We start from the raw sequence: 21,294 nt of genomic DNA, 5'->3' as shown, positions 1-21,294 counted from the left end.
AATACCTGATTACAGAATTTTCTCGATAAATGTTTTACAGATACGCGGTTTTTCATTACACGTGGGAAAGAGTAACAACTTTCTAAAGGGGTTTGTGTATCACAGTAAATTAATTCTACGTCAGTGATGACGGTGAAATGTAATTATACAGGTAAAAAGGTAAATGGGTGAATCGCGTATTGTAAGACACAGGTGTGTGCATTTATTAATATTTATATCAATAACTGTGAAATCAGTTTGGCAAATTCTACTAACTTATTTAACTATAAATTATTTTTTTTAATTATTATTAAAATGTGAAATTTAAGTGATGAGCATATAATTTATATTTATTTACTTGTCTTCAAGTTCACATATATGTACAATGAGTTTCACTAATTTTAAAATGTATGTTACAGATTCTACAAATGGCATTTGACAGTCATGTGAGAGCCCCGACTCCAGAGCAAAAAGACACAGCCACATCTGTCCAGTTGGATGACACTGACGTTCCTACAACATGAACTCCAAGTGATTCAGTTGAAGTAATACCACAGCCGAACATGACAGTGGAAACACCTCCTCCCAAGCCTATTACATCCAACAGGATGGTGAATAAGAAGCTTCAAGTAAAATTGCAGCCACAACGGAGAACAAGGGGTCACCAGACAGACAGCAAGATAACAGGTGTTATGACTGTCCAGACAAAGACTTTTAGCACAGTAGCAACCCAGACAGATGAACCATCACCCAAAGAAGCAGAGAACCCTAACGACAGTGATGATGATAGTGCAGAACCTGAAGATAGTGATGACTCAGACTACAATCCAACAGATGATGAAATGAGGTATATAAATAAATTGTATTGTACATGTTGTAGGTTTTATATTGTTGGATTGATTTAGTATATTATTGATATTCATCACATTCATCAGTGAATATTTTCAAAAGAAAATGAAATAGTTGCAAGGTTTTAATTTTTTTTGTTTTAATCTTGAAACATATAATTAGTAAGTATGACATGTATGATTGCCAATGAGACAACTCTCTACAAGAGACTAAAAGACATAGAAATTAAGGACAATAGGTCACTGTACAGCCTTCAACAATAAGAAAAACCCATACCACATAGTCAGAAGTCTATTTCCGTAATAAACGATTTACATGTAATATACCAATTAGGATATTCACTCAGTCGAAAGGTTATGTATGAACCATATAAGTAGATCAAATCGAACGCGTCCTCAGACTTCATCCTCTCTCAATATAATTTGAGAACCAGTCAGTCCATATTTGACCTTGTCAAAAGTCCAATGATCTAAACAGTCATTTAGAAATATTTTTTTTTTATTTTCCAGTTCTGATGATAATTCAGATACTGAGTCTGAAATGAACTACAAACTCAACTCCAAGGCTACCCAACAGTTCATGGTGAGTGAGTCAGCACTAGCCGAACTCTTATCTGTTTGACGTTACTGCTCTGGGGAAGCTGTTGCCCTTATAAAGAATACCAGAGGTTCCATGGTTGTCACCAACACAGTCTGTTTGAATGGGCATGTATCCATCTGGAAGAGCCAGTCTTGCCACACCTTACCATGGAGTAATCTGATGACAGCAATTGCCATCCTGTGTAGCGGGTCCAACTCAAGTAAAGTTCTTCAGATGTTTCAACACCTCAACATGCAGACGATATCTTTAAGAACTTACAACAGACTGCAGACTTTGTATGTTTCTCCATCTGCTTCTATGGCTTGGGATGCAGAACAGACAGCACTTCTCACAGACCTGTATGACAAAGAAGTAATTGTTGGTGGGGATGCAAGATGTGACTCTCCTGGTTATTCGGAAAAGTACGGGTCATACACCATCATGGATTTCGAGACCAGCAAGATTTTAGACTTCCAATTGGTACAGGTATGTTGAAATAAGATGAAAATCATCAGTCCGAATAAAAAAATAAGCTTTCTCTTAATATTTTAATTTGGAAAAGACGATAACTCCAAGTATCTGAGAAAAAGATATTCTGGGTAAACACCAACTAAAGAGAGCATGCCAACAAATATTGTATTTGTTTTTATATGAAGTTAGTCAGAAATTTACAAATTTCTTCAGTACAAAAAAAAAACGTTGAAAAAAAAAGTTCTTTAATCTTGTTTACGGTTGTTGTATTAACATTGTGGCCAATAAATATATTTTTATATACATATATTTAAACCAAAGCAGTTCATGTTTTAAAACGTCCTTATTTTTTTAGTGTAACGAAGTGAAAGGCTCTGCACATATGGAGTTGGAAGGTTTGAAGAGGTCCATCAGATACCTAGAGGACATGATGCACATCAAAATTAAAGATCTAGTCACGGACAGGCTTCTTCAATCAAGAAGTTCATGCGCACAGAGCAAGGCACAACAAACCACCTGTTTGATGTATGGCATGTAGCTAAAGGTAACTATAAATTTGTCTAAGCTACCTCGTCCTGAACATGCATGAAATATTTGCCACTGGACGGTAAGCAACCAACAATCAATCAATGTACTAAGCTACCAACTAATATCAATAATTTTGCAAAGTCTGTTTATACATTATCTCTTTAATTTTGCAGGAATATCTAAGAAGCTGGAAGCTGCTGCAAAGAAGTCGGGCAGTAAGGACATTCGTCCATGGATCAAGTCCATAGTCAACCACATCTATTGGAAATCGTCTTCCTGTGGTACTAACGGAGACCTGAAGTTGGCAAAATGGAGGTCGATTGTAAACCACATCAGCAACAAACATGAGAACCACTCCATACTTTATCCGAGATGTGAGCACCAGCCTATCACACTAGACCGACAGTGGTTAAGTGAAGGTAAAATCTGTTCTCTTTATTCTCATAAAAAAAATCAAGAAGAAAGAAAACCAATATAGAAATATCTTAACCTTGTTTTTTTCATCGAAGTAATTTAATATGATACACATATATTAAAACAAGGCGGGTGTACATAAAACATGAAATGACATATTTCAATATGATAAAAAAGAACATTGAATAATGAATATAGTTAAATGATTCGAAAAAAAATGTAATGTTTATTGGTAATTCATGTTTCAGGCTCAGTTCCATACAAGAGACTAAAGGACATTGTGGAAAGCAGGTACCTATTGGTAGATGTACCCAAGTTATCACCTGTTTACCAGACATATTCCTAGAGGTGTTCCATTCTTTGGTGAACCACTTCTGCCCAAAGAGCACCCACTTCTTTTACCCAACAATGCTTGCAAGATAATAACTGATAAAGTTAATTTTATAAAAATCAGAAGATGTGGTATCATTGCCAATAAATTAACTATCCACTGGAGACAAATAACATAGAAGTACTAGTAACAATGATTTCTATATATAGGTCAGTGTGCAGCCTTCACCAATTAGCAAAACCTGCACTGTATATTAAGCTATAAATTTGTATTTTGTATTACCAATGCATGCAATACTGTATTTCTTACAATGAGCAGTTACTGGACTAGAATTGGATAAAACCAACTGTGCGATTTATAAGAGAAACTGTTTAAACAAATGTTGTATTTCCTTGTTAAAATATTATACAAACAATATACTAGTTATGCAAATGTCAGAAATATTGTCTGACTAATTTATGTATTCATATTTACAGATTGAGTATTGCCGCTCTTCATTATAACGAGAACAGTGGGCGACAGCAAGCAAAAACCAAGACTGGGGAACAGCGTTTCAGTATGTGTTACCCAAAGGCCAAAAAGTGTACTGAGGCAGTGGTCAAGCCAAAGAAGACTGCAACAACATTTGGTAAGTATTTATAAATAACATTAATGGTAATTTTACTGTACCAGATGTCTATTTGTACATTTAAAGTATCTTCAGTGATACACTATGTGAAAAGATTTAAAAAGTAAATTTAAACCAGGACAATGAATCCAAGCTATGGATAAGGGAAGTAACTACGTTTGATATTGAATTCAATCCATGTATATCATAAATACTTCTTTGACAATTAAAAAAATCAGTTGAGGCTTCTTTTTTATTTGTTTATTCATAGCATTATCTATTTTTTTTCAGTTTATGTGACACTTATCAAACAGGCTGTGGTAGAGAGACGAAGAGAAGAGTTCACATCATATACATCTGCTACTGGTGATGTGCGTGTTTACAACAATCACCATCCAGATCACATGACATCAACATTCACCCCGTTCAGGAAGATCGACCTTATTCAGACACAGATCACGATTTCAAAGACAGTAAATAATGACCCATCTCTTTTTCAACCACGAAAAGAAAGAAAAAAAACCAATTCTTATTCAAATTTTAAAAGTTAAATAAATGAATTTGTCATACAACTGCATACTTAAAACCACAATATGTCTCTGATGGAAAAGTTTCTCTTATTTTTTTTCACCACACATGCTGGTAATATCTTTCTGTTGTGTCGTCCTAGTCTATGCCAAATCCATTGAACAAAACGTCTGTATGCCAGGAAGCGGTACCGCCTGTAGAGAAAAGTTTCATGTTAAAACTAACGATTGTAGTAAACTTTATTTCAAGCATGATAATTGTAAATATGAAATTGTTCATAAATAGACATATTATTGTATTTGTATATATGAATGTTGCATTAAGAATATTATTGTCATTGTAAATATGAAATTGTTGCATAAATAAGAATATTATTGTATCAATTGTATATAACTTTTATTATGATGCATGTTAATAAATTTGTCAAAACTAATACTGTATTCTAATTGACTGTTAAAGTTGTACTTCTATATTCTGATGGAATTTGCGTTCTTTGCTTCTGTCGGGTGAATGAATAATTTACAGATTTTCATGCATAATGACATTTAAATAAAAAGGAGATGTGGTATGACTGCCTATGAGACAAATATCTACCAGAGTTCTTAAGGACTTTGATGTCATAAGGCATTCATCAGATTCATATGGTCACTCTAAGTACATTTGCCAGGTCTTGGTCGTGGTGCTAAGTTATCTCAAAACAATGTAAGAGATTTGGGGTTTATGTCTTGTTATTGTTTTAGAATTGGTAGTTTGCATGTTTAAAAGTCCTGACCGTTTGGATATATTTTGGACTCTTTGATTCAGTCAATGCATGGGGTGCATGGGGTTACATTTTTCTACATCATGACAGATCGTTCGATTTTAAGTTGTGGGAGCTCGTAATGAAAAGTTAAAATGAGACAGCAGCCTACCAACACGTGCGATATGCAAGTTATCACGAAGGTTTTATTGAATATGCAAGTTATCACAAAAGCTGAAAATGAATATGCAAGTTCAACATAAATGTAGTAACAAAGAAAAAAAAGCATTTACTCATTTATTGGCTCGTTGTCATCAAAAGGTCCTACATTTTCCAGGTAAGCATACATGCTAACCTGTAAAACGTGTCTGTTGAGGCAGTTGGCAACAGACACTTCGTGTTCTGTGATGCACTGCAGGTCTTCCGGTTTCATGTGGAAACTTACAGCTGATACATCCGAACAATATGTACACTCTTCAGATGTTGTCATGGGTTCACAATTCCCACTGTCACACCTATAACAGCCGAAAACAAAATAGAGGCCTGTACATATATTACCAAACTACTTCAATATTGATAGGATACTAGATACCGTGCATACGAAACAAATGGACAAGTTAAAAAAATAATGACCAGATGCATTTAAACTCTAAAGAATTTCCCCTTTAACATGTATATTTCTATAATCTACATTATATTAAAAGTTGACCTAAAAAAAGCAATCTGTGTGATTTTTTAAACATAAAAATGTACGATTTCGGATGGGAGGCGCACGTAAAAGTATACGACTTTCGGTTCAATTAAACATGGGTTCGGGCCATTTTGTTTATAAAAAGATATAACTTAATTTTAACTTTGGTTTGAAACAAAAATGATATAAAAAAGGAACAATAATAAGTAGATACGAACCAGTCGGAGTTCATTAGGCTGTTTTCGGCCTGAGACAAGTCGTCAATGTCCGAGGTCTCTGACGAGGAATTACTGTCTTCTCCGGAATTAATTTCGTTGCCTAGTGGTTCGAATTGGTACGGACGTATATCTACTAATCTAGAAACATCGGGAATATCACTATCACAGCTGTCCATACTTCCTATCATTTAATTTCATAAAACTCTTCAACCGCTGACCACTGTCTGACCCAGAAAGTGGCTGTGACGTCATCGGGTCACGTGATCGCCTATTTAATTAAAATTTATAGGTCAGGGGACGCGGTGATTACAAAACATGTTATTAGTTTAATTTGGATTTTTTCTACAATGATTTTGTTTGAAATGTGTTTATATAGTATAATTGAGTTAAAATTAATTGATTATTGTTTATTTTAAAAATCGTGTCAGGTCTCCTTTAAGATAAATAATTGTATAAATGGTATTGTATGAAAATAATAACTCTATCGTAAGGTAATTCATATCAAGTCCATATCAAGACCACTTTCGACTATTTTTTTGCCATATATTTGGTCCGTTTCAAGTAGCATTTTTATTTTAGCATTAAAAATCAAAACATCGTTTGCTTTCTCCTGCTTTAGTGAAACGTCCCTTCGAGTGGGCCGCCATTTTAGAAATTAGCAACAGGACTCGAAAATGGCGACGTCATAATACTGTCACGACACTATAGCGGCGCCGAGAGCGATGCGTATAAACAATAGTGTGATTTCCCTTTTAATCATCTTTTACATTTATGATTCCTTCTAGGAGAGGCTCTGCCAAATTATGGAAAACCATACCTTCTTGTTTTGTAGCTTCAGCCATCTTTGTAAGGCTTATATGATTTCTTTGATCAATGATTATACATTTTAAAGTTTGGAATTGCAATATTTGGTAAAGTACTAAAAGTAGAATTTGGTTGAATATCTTTTAATTGTTTAGCATTAAAAAATTGTTGTAATAAAGCAAGATTTATTGGATATATAGTAGTAATATTATTTGATGTTTTACAATTTGTGAAAGATGGTGGAATATACAAGTTTGTAGTTTGCATGGTATTTGAATTATACAAAAACCACAACCTTGTCTTACTATTTGTTTTTCATTACAACCCATATTTAACTGTGGAGTTTTATAGATAACGACAGACGATTGAGTTAATGCAATAATTTTTGGTTTTATAACCTCATGTAAAAATCGAAAATCACAAAACTGGATAACCTTCTCTTTCTGGTTATTTTATATTGACACTAAACATGAATTTACACTAGTTGAGAAGGATTTCGTAAACTGGCAATGGAAGTTATCATCATTTTGGCATGAGTTGTTGAATTATGTGGAAATGATAATGACGTTACTTTATATAAGTCAAATGTAGACATCTTATAAGCTAATGGATCATTTTTTTCAAGTAATGTTCTTAACAAATATATAAAAAAGCTACATTTCCTGATCAAGTACGAAATGTTACCCAACTTTATATGATTCTTACAAATATTTGTTGCCCGTTTAATTAACAACATAATTGTGAAATGATCAAGGAATGTGATCAGAGCTAAGAGATAACATGCATTTGTGATATCTGTTTTACCCCAGCTGTCTAGGATTAATCGAGTAACCTCCAGGTGTCCTTTCCCGGCAGCCCTCATAAATTCTGTCCATCCATCAACCTGGAATAATACAACTGACATCAAAACTTGCCTGATAAACTGAACAATGTTGTGTAATAAATTTAAACAAAAATGACCAGTCACATCAATTAAATTGCAGATTCAGTATAATCATTAATTAATTTAGAAAAACAAATAATGAAAGACACATTAATAGAGGTATGAAGTCTGATTCAGAACAATAATATGAGGCAAATAGGTCACAATCTATATGAATCTAATGCCTATCTATCTTTTATACAAAATGTTTTTACATTAGACATGTACTAATAAAACGTGCTCATATCAGTTTCCTTACAGACATATTATTTTTAATTAGTGTACTACTTATATATACAATTTGTTCTTAAGTAGCTTGCAGTGTCCTCCCCAGAATTTTTTTTCAAGGGCGCGTAACACTAATTTTAGAGTGAAGTGTTGTGATCTGAAGCAAACAGTCATAAATCATGACATGCAACATGAATTATAATGCTTTATGACGTGTTTAATAATGCACAGATTTAATAAATTACAAGAATATATATATGCAATAAATTGATTTTAAACACAAAAGTCATTTATATTACAGTCAATTAAAATGTTAATAAAGTTCATGAAAAATTCCCCTGTTCTTCTGGGCATATTTATCTCTGTACTCTCTTCTCCTTCTAGGTTGCAATTCTGTAAATATAGACAATGCAATTTCCCATAGGAACTCCCTTTGCGGCTAAAACTGTGCCACTTTTACTATGAAGTTTCGTGAAAAATAATATCCTAGAACGGAAAGTTTATATGCACTACTATTTTATTCAAAGGTCAAAATATAGGGCTGTGCGGCATATTTTCAACATTTATATGCCCTGAACATTTAAGAGTTTAAACTTATACTAAAATTCTATACTACCCTTACCTCCATTTTTGGACCTCCTAAGAATTAAAATTTAGGCGCTACCATGTTTTTCTATACTGGTTACATTCCCAAGTGATGTCTCTACGATATGAAACACAGAGATCATAAATGGGAACCAGTACGTTAACAAATTAACATATCTATGAATATTATATATCTCCCCAAAAGAGGCGTGGTTTGAGAAACAGCTGTATTTACAAAGTGCTACCTCTAGGGATATTGTAACAAGACGGTTTGTTATTTTGTTGGACAGTCTGTTCCTCAACTCTGTCCTTGTCCTCTTTAGGTTTGAAAACCCCTCACAATCTTATAAGTTTGAAAAACCCCCTCTCACAATCTTAAACATAAATAAATAAATACCCTTATTTTTATATTTCAGCTTAAAAGTTATGTTATATGAAAAGATAAAGAATGTACATGTAAAAGATTGTGGATATAAGTATTTACCTGCAGTTGATGTAGGCAATAATAAGCCAACTGCTGATAGACTGGACAACAGCGGAAAACATGCTGCTAAGTTGCCAGCCAATCGCTGCATGACCATACTAGCAGATAGTGACTCGAGGCTGTCATCAGTTTGAATGGTATTCTTCAGTAGCCTCCACTCCTGGTTTAATGGCACCAAATCTATTTTGAAATGGTCAGAAAGGATCTGAAAAAGATATATCCAATTAAAAAAAATGAAATATATAAAAATAGATTGAACAAATAATAAAGAGTTAAAACAACTTTTTGTTGTTATACTTTGTTATATTATTTTAAAGAAGTATTAACATATTTACCTCTATTTGCTCCCTGCCATAACAATCAGCCTCCTCGAGATCTTCTGCAAATGAGTAGCCAATAATATTTCATGAAAAAGCCAATAATATTTCATGAAATAAAATTTTTAACTTTTCCTTACCACCTTCAGCATTCCCAAGTCATGACAATTGAGTCAGCCATTTGTCATTGAAACTAGAAACACGGTGCTTGCTATTATCACTTGCTGACAAGCCTTGTATTTGTGTGTTTTAAACTGCGTACCTTCAATACGCTGTCAAATTAAAAGCATATCTAAAAAATCTTGCCTTCAACTGTGTTTTTAATCCCATTTATAAAGATATCTTTGCAAAACACATAAAAATTAAATTGCTTCGCCGAGCGCAGCTGGATACGTCCGCAGAGGTCCAACCCTGAACAGTTGGGCAAAAAATGAAAACTGTAATTAAACATTTGACACATAATAGGTCTCTTGACATAGAACATGTAGAATAACTGCTGTCAAAAAACTTAGAATTGGTGATATGATTTGAATTTATATTATTTTTTTTGCTTTTGTGCAATACACTATGCTGTTGCGAATTGACCACCCCCCCCCCCCCCCCCCAAAAAAAAAATTTTTTGAAGAAAGTTTTTTTTTAAATTATGAAATCTTTAGGAAAAAAAAATTGTCCCATCCAACAATTTATTTTTTACCCCCCTTTTTCTCACTTCCCCCTCCCCTTTTCCAAAAAAAGATCCATACACCATTCCACAAGCTATTGTCTGGAAACTAGAAAAAAAAACGTAATCGGGTCCCTTTCTGGCCCCTAATTCCTAAACTGTTAGAACAATAACCCCCCATATAATCCCAACCTTCCTTTTGTGGTTATAAACCTTGTCTTGAAATTTCATAAATTTCTATTTACATTTACTAAAGTTATTGTCTGGAAACCGAATGTCTTTGGACGACGCGGACGACGACGTAATACCAATAAACGACCGCAAAATTTTGTTCCGGTCGTATAAAAACCTTCTTTAAAACTACATTTAGCAACGTTTGATTTAAAATCTGTTGCTAAAGTTGGAAATTGCAAATGCCCTACATGGGAACTGTCATGGTGTGTTTTGGGCTTATAATTTTTATAGTAGGATTTCGTATTAAGAAATACATTAGCATGTTAAGAAAGAAACATTTAGTTTTTTTATTTTGTAAAATGTTCAAATATTTTTTAAGTTTACCAATATAGTGGCAATTACTCCACATGTCACAGTTTGTTCAAAGTAAATTGTTTAAATATTAATTATAATTAACATGTCACTAAGATATTTTTTAAGATTTTATCTCAAAACATTATAGGATGAGACTTTGTTAATTAAGGTTTATTTTTACTAATGAGAGTACTATTTACATGCCGAGACATATGTATTTTTTTTTTTTTTTTGGATTTAGTATAAAAAGCGTTGTTAAATTTAGAAAAAGCAAATTAGAAGACTATAATAGTCTAAAATACAAAAGGCCCTTTCAGATTCGGTAGGAGTTGCAAAATATTTAAAGTAAATCGCAAACGGAAATATGCTTATACAATGTCAAGATAAACAGGAATGGAAAAATATCAGAAAAAGAACCTCAATAGATGAATGGTCGATTAGGTTGCCAAAATCAACTACTTCATCAGCAGGTGTGAATTATAACGTGCCGCTCGACCTCAACGTAGAGGACAAAGAGTTGGAATCCGTTTTGAAGACTCAAAATATTAGTAAGGCAACACTACACGTCAAACTGATCATTGACGTACCAGTACTGCCTCAAACAATTAATATTGGATTAAATACATATAGAATAAAGCTGTATGTGTCAAATCCCTTCCAATGTTAAACATGTCAAGGAATCAAGCTCAAAATTGCTCGTCATTGGACTGGACCCTGGGTAATAACTGAAAAGTTTAGTGATATTACGTTTAAAATTAAGTGTGCTAAGAACTCTCAAGAAGTTACTGATCATGGTGATATTTTAAAACCGTATTTGGGATCTAAAAAAATGGTTTGGTTTAATCAACAAAACGCCCGTCCTTATACGATGAAAACAGTTCTGTGAGCGAAAATCTACCAAATGTCCGTCTGAAATAATATTCGGGAAGCGATGGCGAAAACTGTTCTGGTACATGCCTGACTAATTTATGAATTCCAGAATCAGGTCGCGACCAGCCCGACCAAGCGTGCGAATTGGAAACCACAGGATCATTTCCACATCAACAAACAACACGAGAACCAGAACGATTACAAGACCTAAACTATTTTGGATAAAGACACGTTAGACAAGATGCCAGAAGTTATTTGTAGCTTTTGAGACGCTAGGTATTCTAATCGAAGAAACATTAAAAGGCATATAATTGATTGATTGTTGGTTGCTTAACGTCCAGTGGCAAATATTTCATGCATATTCAGGACGAGAAAAAGTTCACAATAAATACAATAGGTAGGTTCTGCAATAGATTAAGGGATTAAGGTCGGAGAAATTTAGACTGCCACGGGAAATGAGGGTATATTGGATAGGGACAGAAATTTAGCCTTGCAACAGGTCACCTACGGACCCCTCAAAGAGTTGTTGCAAGGGTTCTTAACGTGCAAAGAGCGTGGCACTCCCTTTACACGAGGCATCGGATTTAACGTCCCCATTCTGACCGGACGTGGCTGCAAATTTGTACATCCCGCACAGCCAAACGGACGCCCCACTTTAGCACGGGTTTTACTGCCGGTCGGAGGAAGACCAATGGTGACCATACTTCTATTCCCCAGTCACCCTTGGGGTTAAAAGGCATATAAATGCCGTACATGACAGTAATGTAAGATACGTTGGTTGTAATGAAAATAATTGTGACCGAGTATTTAACCATACACCTCCAAAGTACACATCAGAATTCCATAGATAAAGCTAGGGATCTCTCCAGAGAGGCGTACTTGGGGTACACACCTAGAGACAATATTGAAACGTGTGGGCCCCAGGAGAAGAAGCTGAAGAAGACGCAGAAGATCATGTGCTTGGGCCGAGCAGTGCTGGAGTCTCTGAAGTTCCTGAGTTCGTGGACGAGGTAATTTTGCAGGTAGACGCCTCAGAATTCGATCTAGAATATGCACAGGAGGGTGTCAGTGTTTCAGGAAGTAATACGCTGGAACTTGAGGGTGTGTATAACTCGGATTCAGATACCACCACAGAAGAAAAATATGATTGATTGATTGATTGATTGATTGATTGTTGGTTGCTTAACGTCCAGTGGCAAATATTTCATGCATATTCAGGACGAGAACAAGTTCACAATAAATACAATAGGTAGGTTCTGTAATAGATTAAGGAATTATGGTCGGAGAAATTTAGACTGCCACGGGAAATGAGGGTATGTTGGATAGGGACAGAAATTTAGCCTTGCAACAGGTCACCTACGGACCCCTCTAAGAGTTGTTGCAAGGGTTCTTAACGTGCAAAGAGCGTGGCACTCTCTTTACACGAGGCATCGGATTTAACGTCCCCATTCTGACCGGACGTGGCTGCAAATTTGTACATCCCGCACAGCCAAACGGACGCCCCACTTAAGCACGGGTTTTACTGCCGGTCGGAGGAAGACCAATGGTGACCATACTTCTATTCCCCAGTCACCCTTGGGGGTGATTGATTGATTGTTGGCTGCTTAACGTCCAGTGGCAAATATTGCATGCATGTTCAGGACAGAACAAGTTAACAATAAATACAATAGGTAGGTCTTGTAATAGAGGCCATCCGGGGTGATGGTCGGCGAAATTTGGACTGCCACTGGAAAATGAGGGTATATATAAACAAACAGCGATATCCATTGCTAACACTTGTGTCTCTGATGAAATATCAGAAGAAATGTAACACTCGAAATGGAGTCCTGAATGTGTCTTTCAAAGGCAGTGTTGGTCCGAAAGAAAACAGTGACATTACTAACAGCATAGACAATGTCATTCAAACATCCAAGGATACACTGTTCACATCCATATTAGAAACACTTACCAACAAAATAAGTGATATTGGTCGCCAGCTAAACCAGACATATTCTGAAAATATGGACATAATTGGTACCGAAACAGAACAGAGAGGTGAAGCTCGAACAAGACTGAGCTCAAAAAGCAAAAAGATAAATGAACATTTTACGCATAAACTGAAAGTGTTCACAGCCTCTTTGAAACCAAGAACAGACAACCAAAACTACCAAAAGAGAACAGACAATCAAAGTTATCAAAAGAAAACGTGGACGACGAAACCAAAAGCTGACAAACATGTTCAAAGAGAACTACATGATTTTGTGGCTAAACTGAACAATTAAATATTAACGCTACTGTAGACAACTAAACAAATGGAACTTACTTTCTGTAAAAAACGCCGGTGAATTTAGTATTTATAAACAATTCAATTACTTGGACATTAATACCAAATTCACCTTGTAGTTTCATACCTTTTTTTATACTTTCATATATTGTCTTGGTAAAAATGAATTAAAATAAAAATAAAAATATATATGTAATTTATATTTTAGTTATATTTAAAAAAACTTCTGTGTATATTTAAAAACTGTTACTTAAATTGAGCATACAATTTAAGTCCGAATATAAAACTAAACTGCTCAATATACAGAGTTAAATAAAGAAATTATGATGGTTGGATTATTGATGATTTTACATGGCAAATCAATAAAATTGCAAATCTTGAATTAGTAATTTTATTGATTTTCTATTGGACATCAACGACTCAAACTACACAATTATCTTTACACAATCATTCTAACAGATGTACGAAAGAAGAAACGCAACAAACTTAGCCAATAAAACTATTAATAGAAATAAATTCATAATTGATAGAGGAAAACTAGATAATCTAAAACCAATGATCCCTGATTAATCAGGACACCTAGAGAAATCGTTACATGATACATTATATATGTAATTTATATTTTAGTTATATTTAAAAAAAACTTCTGTCTATATTTAAAAACTGTTACTTAAATTGAGCATACAATTTAAGTCAGAATATAAATTAAACTGCTCAATATACAGAGTTAAATAAAGAAACTATGATGTTTGGATTATTGATGATTTTACACGGCAAATCAATAAAATTGCAAATCTTGAATAGGTAATTTTATTGATTTTCTATTGGACATCAACGACTCAAACTACACAATTATCTTTACACAATCATTCTAACAGATGTACGAAAGAAGAAACGCAACACACTTAGCCAATATACCTACTGATAGAAATAAATTCATAATTGAGAGGAAAAATTTGATAATCTAAAACCAATGATCCCTGACTAATCAGGACACCTAGAGAAATCGTTACATGATACACTGTATGTCTTTCAAAACGTTATCACTGACCAATCAGATAATCACTATACAATTATCTAATTAAAATTGTGAAAATTTATGATACCACACAGTCTAATTGTGAAACATGTCTAAACACAGACGATTCAGCCGAAAAAGCAGAAAAGCAAAAAATGCTTATAAAATCATTAACAAAAAACAGCAATTAAATATTGCTAAACAAAATAACAACCTTAAAAATGCCAAACAATTTGTTTTAAACCTCTCAAATAGAAAATTTGCAAACACAGAAATTATGACGTTGGGCAAAGGCTTGAACTTCATACCTACGGAAAAAATCTCTAGGACAAATATCCTCAAAGATTTCAAAGAATTCGAAAGAAAACTAAGATTCAAGCATTTCTTTCCTTAATACAAAACTATTCCGCAACCAACTCATCCATTTAAAGAAAAGTCTAAATATAGTGTTCCTATTATAGGCGACAATCCTATAGAACAGTACATGTTCCACACAAAAATGGAACTTTCAAATTATAAACCAAATAAAACCAAAAACATGACGAAAGAAGAAACGCAATGTCTACGTACTTTACGACACATTGAAACAATTACTATCCATAAAGCAGATAAAAACAACATAACAGTAGTTCAAAATAAAAACGACTACGCCGATGAGGGTGAACGTCAATTAAACGACGGACTCCACTATGTTGAAATACCAGAAATCAACATAAAAAATACCATGAATAAAATTAATAAAATTGTATACAACATGAACAAAGACAATTACTTAGACGAAATAACATTTAAATACATCAAATACGAAAACCAATAAATAAAAACACTCTTTGCCTACTTTCTGCCTAAAATCCATTAACTGGATAACGAAATATTGAAAGACATTTAGGAAAAACAAACTGAAATTAAACTCCAAGTACCAGCAAGGCCTATCATTTCACAATGCAACGGTCCTTTAGAAAGAATCGGACGGTATTTGGATTTCTTCCTATTACCAATAGTTAAAACACAAACGACGTACATATCTGATACAGGTAGCTTTATTCGTCTACTCGAAAAACCAAAGATAGAAACCGATACTCTACTGGTGACTTATGATATCACTTCCCTTTACACAAATCTAAGATTTAGTGAAATTATGGACGCTTTAAACAGTGTTACGGGGATATATGAAAACCTAGAATACAAATAATAAAACCCAGTTTAGACTATTTACTACAAATAACAAACTTAATTCTCCTCAATAATGAATTTACCTTCAACAAAAAATGTTATAGGCAAATTATAGGAACTAGCCAAGGACATGTAGCAAGTCCTCAAATCTCAGATATAGCCATATACCAACATATAAATAAAATTTTAAATATTTTTCCACACAGAAACAAAATATTATTTCATAAACGTATGAAAGATGATGGATATATTTTCTTTCAAGGCACTGCGGAAGAAGTAAAACTTCTTTCCGAAATAGCAAACACAAACCACAACCTACTGCAATTTACTTATGAAATTGACAGACAAAGTTTGAAATTTCTAGACTTAGAAACGTATAAAGGACAGAGATTTCGAAAAGAAAATATCTTAGATATTAAATGCTTCACAAAACCAACTGAAAAATTCCAATATCTACACCAAAATTCAAACCACGCTAAAAGCTGTTTTAAATCCTTTACTAAAGGTGAAGGAATAAGAATTCTTAGAAATACCTCTGATCCTGACAACTTTAATGAAAGAATAAACTTATTTATAGAAAAATTAATACAAAGAGGTTACAAAATCGCTTTTGTGAATAAAATATTAAGAAATATTTCCCATACAGAAAGATTAAACAAATTAACAAACAAAGAAACACGCATAAACGAAAACACAGATAACTATAATATATCTTTCATAACATAATACCACGCTAATGCGGAAAATTTACAAACCATTATACATGTAAGAAAACATTGGCATATAATTCAAGACAACCCACAGTTCAAAAATCTCTTTGATAAAAAACCTACAATTGCGTTCAAAAGAAACAGGAACATTGGAGAAATCGTTAAGATTGATTGATTGATTGTTGGTTGCTTAACGTCCAGTGGCAAAGATTTCATGCATATTCAGGACGAGAACAAGTTCACAATAAATACAATAGGTAGGATCTTTAATAGATTAAGGGATTAAGGTCGGAAAAATTTAGACTGCCACGGGAAATGAGGGTATATTGGATAGGAACAGAAATTTAGCCTTGCAACAGGTCACCTACGGACCCCTCAAAGAGTTGTTGCAAGGGTTCTTAACGTGCAAAGAGCGTGGCACTCTCTTTACACGAGGCATCGGATTTAACGTCCCCATTCTTACCGGACGTGGCTGCAAATTTGTACATCCCGCACAGCCAAACGGACGCCCCACTTTAGCACGGGTTTTACTGCCGGTCGGAGGAAGACCAATGGTGACCATACTTCTATACCCCAGTCACCCTTGGGGTGGAAATCGTTAAGAAACACTTGAAATAAATCAATGTCGCCCAATAGAAATTAATAAGACAGTTACACTAAAACCAAAGGAAGGTGCACTGACAATAAAAAATGCATATTAAAACGTATCTTAAACTAAATCTAATTAGATTGATTGTTGATTGTTGGTTGCTTAACGTCCAGTGGCAAATATTTCATGCATATTCAGGACGAGAACAAGTTCACAATAAATACAATAGGTAGGTTTTGTAATAGATTAGGGATTATGGTCGGAGAAATTTAGACTGCCACGGGAAAATGAGGTTATATTGGATAGGGACAGAAATTTAGCCTTGCAACAGGTCACCTACGGACCCCTCAAAGAGTTGTTGCAAGGGTTCTTAACGTGCAAAGAGCGTGGCACTCTCTTTACACGAGGCATCGGATTTAACGTCCCCATTCTGACCGGACGTGGCTGCAAATTTGTACATCCCGCACAGCCAAACGGACGCCCCACTTTAGCAAGGGTTTTACTGCCGGTCGGAGGAAGACCAATGGTGACCATACTTCTATTCCCCAGTCACCCTTGGGGGATAAATCTAATTAGACACACCAGTAATCCATACTTTGCTGAAACGTACAATAATAAATAAAATGTACAATAATAAACAAATAAACATTTAAAGAATAAAAAAACAATACGGACGACCTCTGAAGAGAGTTACCTGGAATATAATTCCGAAAGAACTCGAAACATTGTACACGTAGCACGTAATCAATGTAAGGTCGGAAATGTGATCCATACTATAAACGTGTGGATATTGGATCAATATACCTATATTTTATGCAAACTTGATACATCCCGCACAGCTTAACGGACGCCCCACTATGGCAAGCGTTTTAAAGAAAATATGAAATTTAACTGGATATTGGAATATCAGACGGCATTTGATACACTAAAAAATGCACTGATATCCGCTCCCATCCTTGTGTTTCCAGAATTCGACAAACCGTTCATACTATCAACATATGCATCTGAATATTCAATGGGATAGGAGTTGAGCACCTAATTGCTTATGATAGAAGATCTTTGTGTGGCTCTGGGCTAAGATCACAAATGCCAGAGCAGGAAGCTATAGCTCTATTTGATGGTAAACAACACTTCAAACATATTTACTGTGGATACGGACAATGTATCTGTGAAGTACTTGCAGAAAATCATAGACTGTCAAGGTCGACTAGGAAGATGGAGTTTGTTACTTCAAGGATATAACTTCCAAATCATTCACTGTGAAGGCTAAAAAAATACTGACGATTGTCTATCCAGACAACAGTATACCGACTCAACACCGACAGATTTGGCAGATCATGTATACTACATTAATGAAAGGGAATATACTGTAACTGTGGTTTATATAAAGGAGAAAGTGAGGAGAATATAATTGCAAATATACAAACTGAAATTCAAAAACGCGACTTAAATATTTATCAACACACCAAAAAGAGTGTAGTGACTTTATTGAAATTTATAAATACAAATTTAATAGAATTTATTATTTAGCATAAATTCGGTTATAAGGGTAAGCTATGTGGGTCATTGGCTGTTCCACTTTTTGTCTAATGTGGGTTATCACTTATCTGATTGATCACGCACAGTATGACTGCGCATGCAATCTTTTCAATAGCTACATTCGACGGAAGCAGACGGATATATTTTGGTGATTTCAAAAAATTCAGGATCCAGATTGTTTAGGTTTTTCTACTTCTTTTCCAGTATCGGAACTCAGGTGGTTTATTTAGAATAAGTCTCCCTAATGAATCGTGGTACGTTTTATTAAAATATAAATGTTTTAGAGCAAATTAAATTTTAATTTATTGTTTATTTTACATGTTTTCATATTTTGTCTAATCCAGAGGTAGCGATCGGCGTCTTGTTTTAATGATCATTGAGCTAATTGCAGTTTCTGTTTGTAAGTTACATGTAGATCTATAAGTTTTTATGGTATTTTATATCAACCAGATATCAACCCTTGAGATCGATGTGCAAAATATTTCTCTCCGGCGGTCACAGCTTATTGCTAATTGAACAGTATGCATGCTCGACATACTTCTGATTATTATGTTGTTACAATCATTTTATTATAATAATTTTATTTATTTATTTATTTCATTTTTTTCTTCTTCATGTTTGTATCATCACTTAACTAGTTAATACTACGATGCTCGTTATAGATTGTATATTTATTACAACGATTGTAATCTGTCAGTTGTATTACATGCTTCATTAAAGAGGTTTTTATTATCATAATAGATGTGATTTAAATAACATTTAATATTCTGGTTAATTATCACTGTGTATGCTTACGTTATAACCTCGTGTGCTCTATTTTTAGTAGCTTATCATTCGGTACAGGTTGTTTAGTCAGCCTCCTGGCACTAGTAACCTAGATTAGGTATTTGTTTTCGTTCGCTGACCGACATTTGTGTATGGTAAACCATATATTTTATTTATGACATTGAAAGGTTAACGTACTTGGTTATAGGCGTCAATGAACTTTTTGAGGTCGCTTTGTAATAAATACTTTACTTATAGTATAAAGCAATATAGTTTGTTTGTTCAATTATATTCTTATAGTTTCAGATAAGATGAACACAAGAGAGTCAAGGAAAAAGAGTAAAGCCTCTACAAAAACTACAACATAAGAAGCTACTACTCGACAAGAGGAAACACAGCCTCCAATAGTACCAGATCCAGTCCCCAACTATCCCTCAACTTCAGGAGGAGTAGCAGTAATGAACCCTACACCAGTTGTTACAAATCGACCAGGTAATGCAAGTAGCGAAGATCATTTAATGTTCATGCAAGCACCTATTTACTCGCCCAGCCTTGACGATGACATAACATTACATGTCAGTCAGAATTTAAGACAAACAATTTGTGCATCCCCATAAATTCCAAGAAATTGTAAACTACATGGTTCTGTTCGAAAAGGTGCCAGACGTCATGGAGATATCGGTTGGAAATATTATAATGAGCAGTCCCGCTTGAAAAAAGCGTGAGACCAAAGTGGGTCGTGGGGTAAATTAGATTCGGAATACTGGATGTGGTAAATGAAGTCAGCATCGGTTCAACCGGAGGCTCAAGCCATAATTCATGCCTCAAATAATCGGGTTGTTAACACAAACCAAATGGCTACTACACTAAGATGTTACAGTTTTAATTTCGACGGCATATGTAACAAGCATTATTGTATCTACAATCATTCTTGCTTGCGTTGTGGTCTGCAACATCCAATTATAAGTTGTGTTAAGCAAAACCAGTTTCATGGGCAAGTGTCCAGTCAAACTAGGACTGAACCTAGATTCAGTGGTCCAAGATTCACTAGACCAAGGTCTAATTTTCGTTCCCAAAGACCAAATGGACGCTTTATTGGAATTAGGCAGAACACCTATTAAGGTTGCTTGTTTAGAAAAATACTTAAATATTACCCAGACTCACAAAACTTCTTCATTGTTATTGGATGGTTTCAGGAATGGTTTTAGTCTTCAATATTCCGGTCCTAGAACTATTAAATCAAAATTTCATCAGCAACATACTAATACAAAAAGTTATCGATGCAACTTTTCACGGCTATGGTGACACTCTGTATAGAAAATATTCCATTGTTAGAAATGACGCAGTGTGCAACGCACGCACATCTAACAGAGTAGCAGCTGAAATGGTCAAACTAAACAAAATATACATGCCACAGAAACTAGAACTTGTAAAAGAAAGCGAGGTGTCTCGGAAAATGAAATTAACACAACTGCAGATGCTATATACAACAGAAACACAATTGTTAGTAAAATGAGTCCGGACGGAATGCCGCACAATAACCCTACAAACCACGCCGAGCCTGCTATATGTCCTAAAGAGGGGCCAATATCATCGGAAAAGCCTTTAACTATTAAACGCTTTTTCCGAAGTATATGGGGCCGTCATTATGCTGACTAACACGATTAACCAACCATTAAAGCCAGAAAATGACTCCAGGGCCAATAACACATTAAGTCCCCCAGTACTGCCAAGAAATTGAAAAATCACTATATACAACCAATTTATTGATTATTGTATATTCTCATTGTTCCGCAATGCTAAGTCGTCTATCTTATTTTGAGAGTATCCTTAAGAAAACAGTGTGATTTGGATTAGAAGGGGGCATGCACCAATTTTTATATTCAAGTTGAAAATGTCACATT

The 21,294-nt window shown here is 34.5% G+C and overlaps 1 pseudogene; it reads left to right on the top strand.

The window, feature by feature from the left end:
• The first annotated feature begins 587 nt into the window (after positions 1-587).
• On the top strand, positions 588-6,784 carry LOC127722251 (uncharacterized; annotated as a pseudogene).
• Positions 6,785-21,294: the final 14,510 nt, after the last annotated feature.

The sequence above is a fragment of the Mytilus californianus genome, unplaced genomic scaffold (assembly GCF_021869535.1).
Source record: "Mytilus californianus isolate M0D057914Y unplaced genomic scaffold, xbMytCali1.0.p SCAF_12, whole genome shotgun sequence".
In the NCBI taxonomy this organism is placed as follows: Eukaryota; Metazoa; Mollusca; class Bivalvia; order Mytilida; family Mytilidae; genus Mytilus; species Mytilus californianus.
Note: the sequence above shows the minus strand (reverse complement) of the source record. Positions and strands in the feature narration are given on the sequence as shown.